Genomic DNA, 7,632 nt, shown 5'->3' on the forward strand with positions numbered 1-7,632 from the left:
TTCAAAAATACCCGTGTAGGTGCGGACGTAGCGTAAAAGAGTTAGTAGTTTATTTTCTTACTACCTGTAATTTATTGCAGATTACTTGTATTTGCTTAATTTTTTACTAAATGTTTGAGGTGTGACATAAACCGCAATGGCGCAAAATATGGGTGTGTGTGGTTGGAGGATGTGTTTGTGCGTGCGCATACATTTTTCTTGTAAAACAAAGGGGGGCCCAGCAAAAAAAGTCCTGAGTTGCTGATTGGAGAGCTGGCAGCTGCTGATTGGTTTCCTGATCAAGTGGGTGATTTGAAAAACCCTCTCCAGCAGTTATCCCGGGGCAGCAACTGACAGCAGCAGCAGACCTGTCCTTGGCCTCCGAAGCCCTCGATGACTTTTGTGTGTGTGTTCCCTGAGGATCGCTGAGTTGTGTAAATAGATTGTAGTTACATTTCACGTGTAAAAAGGTACTGAAGCAGAAGGGGTGAACTGCCTTATTATTATCTGTACTGTTTTTTTCAGTCAGGGAGTTAGGTTTAGCACTTGTCTTTTGTTTGGTTTTTGTTTCACCCAGGGTTTAGATAGTGTTTTACTTTAACAGTCTGCATCCTATGTTAATGTTTTCAGTTTTGCGTCTGCTTTGTCTCGTCATGTTTGATTACTCCCAGCTGTGCTCTCCTTCTGCGTCTCCTTCCCTCATTATTCCTCTTTGTATTTAAGCCCTGTGTTTGAATTGCTCTGTGTTGCAATCTCCCTCATTCCACACTGTGTTTTCTGTCTGCAAACCTGCCTGTTTAGTTATTTGTGTTCTCAGTTTAGGTAGTTTTCTAAGGGTTTTTTTTTTTTTTTGCCATGCACCAATAAAGCCGAATTTTAATTTACTTTTTGCCTCCGTGAGTCTGCATATTGGGTCCTCCTTTCCTGTCTCCCGCACACATGACATATTGTTGGTAAAGAAGTCACATCGTAGTGCTTATTGGCAGAGCTCTGTTGTAAGCAATATATTTTCTCTGTGTTGATCTGCTTCAAAAAGAATCATTCTCCCAAAAGACAGTCTGTCCATTGATTCTTCAGTCTTGTCCTTCAACTCAAATCTTAAAGTGTTTTTTGGTCCGGGCCACCATCTCAATTCCACTGGCTGACAAAGTGCTTCCTCGTTCTGATAAGAACAGTTTTTTGTTTTTTGTTTTTTTTTATTATTTTTTTTTTTAATTCATAAATTTAATAAGTAACATTACAGAGTAATGCCAATAGCAACAATTCCATTTCCAGTTCAAATGCAGAGAGAGAGGGGGAAAAAACAGAAATAAAAAGAACATCACTAATTTACATCATTTTTATAACATGAACCTCAAAAAATGTAAAAAAGTAAAAGCTTAAAGGGTTGGAATGGAAAGTCAGAATCTGAGAAACACTTGAAATGTATGCAAATATCTTTCAGACAATTAGGTGCACAAGTTGCCGTAATAAAGCACATCCAACTTTAAAGGGATGTGTGGAATATTTTTGCCACCATTCTCTATACATTGATAAAGAATTTCCCATTTAATGTATTCATAGCTATCCCAAAATAATCTAAACATTGACCTTTATTGTTTCTTTTCTAACTGCTTCATGCATGGGGAATATGTAAGCCAGGTATAGCAGGGTAGGAAGTATATCTATTTTCATCACCAGTACTTTGCCAGTAAATGAAAGGTTGCAGGCTTTTATTATTATTATTTATTTATTTATTTATTTATTTGCCATAGCTAATCTTTTGGACCAGTTGTGTAGGGCATCGCCTTTGAGGTTCCCAAAGGAGATACCCAAAACTTCCATAGGACCAGTGTATAAAGTAAAATCACAAATATTGATCCCTTCTCCAATCCCATTTACCCAAAAGCTTTTATAGTGATTTCTTATTTACTTTTGATCCTGAGGCATATGAGAATTCTTCTACTGTTTTAAGAGCTTCTACTACACTATTATCGTCTGCTACATACAGTATGGTGTTGTCTGCATACTGTGAGATTTTGAGGCTTTCCCCACCTGGCAGTTGTATACCTCTGATTTTTGAAGTCTTCCTAATTGCACATGCCAAGGGTTCTGCGCATAAAATGTAGAGCAAGGCAGATAAAGGGCATCCCTGCCATAATCCTCTTGTTTAATGTGTTTACTTGGGTTCCTATTCATGTTAACCCTAAAGTATATATCACTGTAAAGAATATTAATCCATTGTAAGAAATTCTGCCCAAAGTCAAAATGATTCAATATTCTTATTAAAAGGTGGTGATTTATCCTGCCAAAAGCCTTCTGCTGTTCTAAACTAATGCAGATGGCTGACAGGTGTCTGTCTTCCATGTATGCTATCACGTCTCTATGTAATTGAAAATTCCAGGAAATGTTCAGTCCTTTAACTCCACTTTTTTGGTCTATATCAACTATACAGGACAAAGCCATGGCCAAATGGTTGGTAATTGCCTTGCTTAGTATCTTGTATTCTACACATTGTTAAAGGACTGTATTTGTTAAATAATTTTGAATCTCCCTTCTTATAAAGCAGATAAAGCAGTGAGATTATGCCTACCCGCATGCTCTTACTCATTTCCCCAAATTTATAAATGTCACTGGCACCCTCCAACAAGTGTCGTCCCAAAAAATCCCAAAAATTCCCAAAAATTCAAATAAAATTATTTTATTTGAAGAATCTAATCCCTGGTGCTTTTGTCCTTCATTGATTTCAGGGCACGGTACAGTTCATCTAAGTGAGGTAAAGTGTTTAATCTTTTTTTTTTTTTAATATCTGGAGCAATTTTCTGTCTAAAAAATTTAGCAAGGTTCTCCCACTGTCAAAAGCTACATCTTAATTCTGAAAGAGTTGTGTCATAAAAAGGCTGTGTGCAGGCAGGAAGGTGAGGACCCAAATGCAGACTCATCCGCAGAGCTTGAACTCAAAATGCAGTTTTATTTCCTGAGACCAAAGGAAATACAAACTAAACTGGGAATTTATGTGACTAAGGACACAGAGAGGCATACATGGAAACGCACGTGAACAAGGAACGTGAACTCAGAGTCTAACAGTGATTTAAATGCGTGGTTAAGAAAGGAAGTTATTAATTCACCAGAGATTAATCTGATGCATTACTTTCTAATTAAGTTGATAAGTTGATATTTCTTTCACAAAACTGAATCCTGGCCTGAGTGTAAAGCCATTGCCAGAGACTTTGCAAACAAGTGGCAGTTTCCACACTGCCTGGGGGCTATACACATCTTCATCCAACCCCCTCCCAAGAGTGGCAGCATGTATTTTAACTAGTCCAGGTTTTCCACCATCCTTATGGCTGTAGTTGATGCCAGTTACAAGTTTGTATATGCCAGCGCAGGGACACAGGATAGGGTGTCTGATGCAGGAGTGTTTGCCCATTTAAACCTAAGAGAAGCAATGGGCACAAACGCTGAACGTTTCCCCCTGTTGATACACTGCCAAGCACTGCCACACATGCTAATTGGAAATGATGCTTATCCCCTTCGACCAGAGCTCGTGAAACCATATTCATTTCGAAACCTCAACGTTAATCAGAGAATATACAACCACTGTCTGTCCAGGGCACGCCGTGTTGTGGAGAAAGCTTTCAGAATTTTGGCAAATCACTTTAGAGTTTCCAAACAACAATTTTGCCTGGACCCAGACAAAATTGTCACCCTTTTCTTTGCATGTCTTTGTCTGCACAACTTTCTCCGGAACCACAGATCTGACGCCTACGTACCACCTGGCTATGTGGATTCTGAGGATGCCAACCATCAGCTGGTCGAAGGTGCATGGAGAAGGGAGGGAGAGCTTCAGTCCGTTTCAATGGGCTGAACCCCTCACTGGAAGCAAAGAAACAATGTCCTTTGTCTCACCTGCAGGCAGTGTTTCATGGCAAGAAGCAGTGTTGGGGAGTAAGTCCCTTTTGGTGTATAGCTGTCCATAATCTCAGTCAGCACATCCCCAACCTTCTCATCCACCTGATTGTCTTCTGGGGATACAACAGGGCTCACTATTCTCCTCTTTTTTGAAGCTTTCCTCCTTGACCTTTTGACTAGTGATGTGTCCTGTGTGTTGAAGCGTCGAATCGTGTGTCGGGTAATCTCGGGGGCGTGTCTGTGAAGCGCGTATCGAGGCTTGCTTTGATTACGTATGCAGTGACGTTCGAGGCCTCGCAGGCAGTCCATACCACGTGACTGATTCAGGGACTGGTTCACCGGTTCGCGCCAGATTCGAAATAAAATGGGCAGAAAAACACAGCTGATTTCCCATCACACTGTGTTGTGGAATTGGATTACGTACGTGTTACATAGTTACTTGAGCATTTCCTTAATCGATGGAACCAGGAAGGAAGAGATTTTTTATTTTATTTTATCTCTCCTAATAAAGTATGCACACAGTAATAAATATCACAAATGATAAGCACCATAATATAAATAAACAACACTACAGATCCTATAATCTGATTTCTGTCTTTGAGTTTATTAAAAAGTGAAGCGCCAAATACTAGTTTGTGTCATTATCCAGATGTACATAAGCATGATTACACAGGTACTAGCGGGTTTTGATTATCGATTAAAATCGATTCTAGCTTGGATAACGTGATATCGATTCATTAAAATCCTGAATCGATTGTTAATATAAATATTACTACATTTCAACCACCACCAAACAGCTAAAACAGTAAATGAGAGCAGGTACACCAATTCTGCACAAAGACGTGCAGACGTGCAAAAACAACAAAGCGCTGACGCGTCAGAATCAGTGAAATGTCGCCTTTCTCACCAGACAGCACGGTCGGGGCTGAAAGCCGACAGCTCACTGATTCTAATCTAAGGCATCTGCTGTGATGCTTACACATTAGATAAAGTCTCGAAAGTGTCAGCTTTCTTTTTATAGTTATAAAAATATGCAAATGTACTGATCTATGATCTGAATTATACTATTGACTGACTGTCTGAGGCTAACAGTTACACAAACATACCAAAACTCTGTCCTGATAGTTTCCACTTTCTCTTTTGTATCAAACATACTGAGACAATATTCAGGATAAATAACCAAGAAAACAATTTATTTATTCAGTTTAGAGGTTTACACATCAATATAATCACAGAGCCTTCACTTGAATTGTCCACTTGATGGCGCAGTAGAGCAAATGAATCATCACAATGCTTCGAACCATGAGTCGACCAATTGGGTGGAAAGCTTCAGTTCATCATGAGGCTTCATCTCACCATCACTACTTTTGACCACTTTCCACTGCTGCTCATACTCCTCCTTCCCCTCCTTTTCCACTCTCAAACTGTCCTCGTCGCTCTGTCTCTCTTCCTCGTGAAACCCCGCCCCATTTTCCTTTACTCCTCCCTCTACTTCATCAGCTTCATTTGCCTCACCTGTGCGCACTTCCTCACCCATCACATCTTCCTCCCCTCCTTCCTTCTCTTCTCCATTGTCCCTTTTAGCGTCCCCCTTCAACACAGCTGCGTAGGGCCTAGGTTTTGTGCAGTCTCTCGCCATTTGTGAGTCTGAGTAACATAAATGACACCTTTTGGGTTTACTACAATCTCTTGTAGCATGTCCCATACTCCCACAATTCCTGCACCTCACCTGGTCACAATTATCCATCATGTGTCCATGTCCCCCGCACTTCCTACATGACTGTGGCTGCCCCAAGTACACCAGGAAGCCCCTGTCTGCCCCGATAGAAAACACAGCGGGCGGATGTCGATACCCGTCCTCGCTCGTCAAGTCCTCCTCCAACTTTATACGGAACTGTCTTTTCCCGGTCCATATTCCAAGGCCGTCTTTTATAATCCTTACTCCGGGGAAAACTGTGACATATCTCCCCAGGAAATATCTAATAGTCTCTTCGGTTACCCACTGGTTGTACATGTGGACTGTCAATATCCGATAATCATTCCGGTAAAGTGGAATTACAGCGTATTTCCGCAGCTCCTCATTAGCTGTTGCAATAGCCGCCCTCCTCACCTCCTCTGCTCTGTCACTGGTTAGCATAGTCACGTCGTAGTATTGTGTACCCTTCCTTGACAATTCCCCCTCCCCTATTTTCCATAACATAGATTTTTTTTCTATCTCCTTTTAAATTGTATCAAACTCTTTCTTTTGAGCTTTTGACCTCTCTGTACAATATTCAACTGTAAACTTTTTAATTTTTTTCTTTATATCCTCTCACCAAGCCACGTTATTGCTGTATAAGCTTTTCATGAAGCCTTCCCTAAAAGCATTCTCTGCAAGGACGTCATTATTAAACTTCCAATACCCTTTACCAAAAACTGGTCCAACTATCTCAACCTCCACATCAACTGCGTGATGATCTGTAAAGAGAGCCGGTATTGTTTTCCCCTCTATTATTTTGCACTTTTTATCTACTAACATGTAATCCAACCTACTCTTCACCCCCCTTGTATTTTCCCAAGTGTACCCCACTTGCTTTCCTAACAACTTCCCCATTACATCAGTTAAGCCATATTTTGTTATAAAGGTCATAAACGGGAGGGAAAACTTTTCCTTTTCCAAAGAGCAGTTAAAATCCCCTCCCACAATAATAGCTTTCCTAGTCAAGAGGCAGGAATCCATCTTTAAAGAGTTGTCCTTACGTAGCCCGGGTTCCACCTGTGCATATACATTTATTATTCAACATTGGGTCCCATTTTTATCAATATCCACCACCATTACCCTTCCTTGTATTACAGTAAAGCTCTCAAATATCCGAATATCCTTATCCCCACATAACACCCCAACTCCAGACCCATGTACCCCCCCCCCCCCCCCCCCCCGACGCTCCAAAGAGCTTCCCCTCCCCTCCATTCCTCAGTAAACAAAACAACGTCCCTCTCGTCTCTCAGATGAGCTTCCTGGACCAAACAAATATCGAAGTGATAACTTAACAAAAATTCAAAAACAATTTTTCTCTTTCGAGCACTTTTTAGCCCTCTAGCATTCAAGGTAATTATCTGTAATTTTCCCATGCCAGAAGCAAAAAACAAATAAATTGCAGGAAACAAAAAAAGAATAAAAATAAAAACAATGAGTCCTGTAGAATAGTCACCATCTCTATTATCTTATGGCTTGCAAAACACCGATCATTAACAAAACGTCCACTTTCATAATTTATTTTACCTCTTCTCTTAAATTCTCTAACTATCCACATTAGCATGTGACAGGAGGGCTTTAATAAAAGAGTCCTCCGACTTTCCATCGCTCTCGCCTTCCTCTTCCATATCTCCATCACTTGTCACGTCACTTAGGGGGGTGTGCATGCACTCAGTCTGTGTTCCCCTCAGCACATAACCCTCCACATTTCCACCCCCTCCTTTGCTTACTGCCTTCAGAGAAGGCGACTAGACTCACCTTTCTCCTCCTTTTAGCAGTCTTCCTCCGTGGTTTTCCAACCACTTCCCAACGTTGCTGGGGTTCCTCCCCCTGCTGTAGTTTCTTACCACCTTGTTCGAAACTCCTCTCTCCCTTCTCCTCATCTCGCTCCAACTCCTCCTCCACACCTTCCACTTTGTCATCATCAACCTGATTTCCCGCACCTGTTGGCGGCTCCTGGGACCTCGCTCCTTCACCAATGTCTCTTTCCTTTTCACTGCGTTTTTTTTCCCCCACAGGTCCAGCCT

General features: G+C 41.1%; 1 pseudogene; it reads right to left on the reverse strand.

Annotated features, from left to right (window-relative positions):
* Positions 1–6,007, reverse strand: part of LOC102794029 (transient receptor potential cation channel subfamily V member 1-like) — a 20,622-nt pseudogene extending 14,615 nt beyond the window's left edge.
* Between the last annotated feature and the right edge of the window lie 1,625 nt (positions 6,008–7,632).

This window comes from Neolamprologus brichardi, chromosome 14, assembly GCF_056152115.1.
Source record: "Neolamprologus brichardi isolate AB-2024 chromosome 14, ASM5615211v1, whole genome shotgun sequence".
Taxonomy (NCBI): Eukaryota; Metazoa; Chordata; class Actinopteri; order Cichliformes; family Cichlidae; genus Neolamprologus; species Neolamprologus brichardi.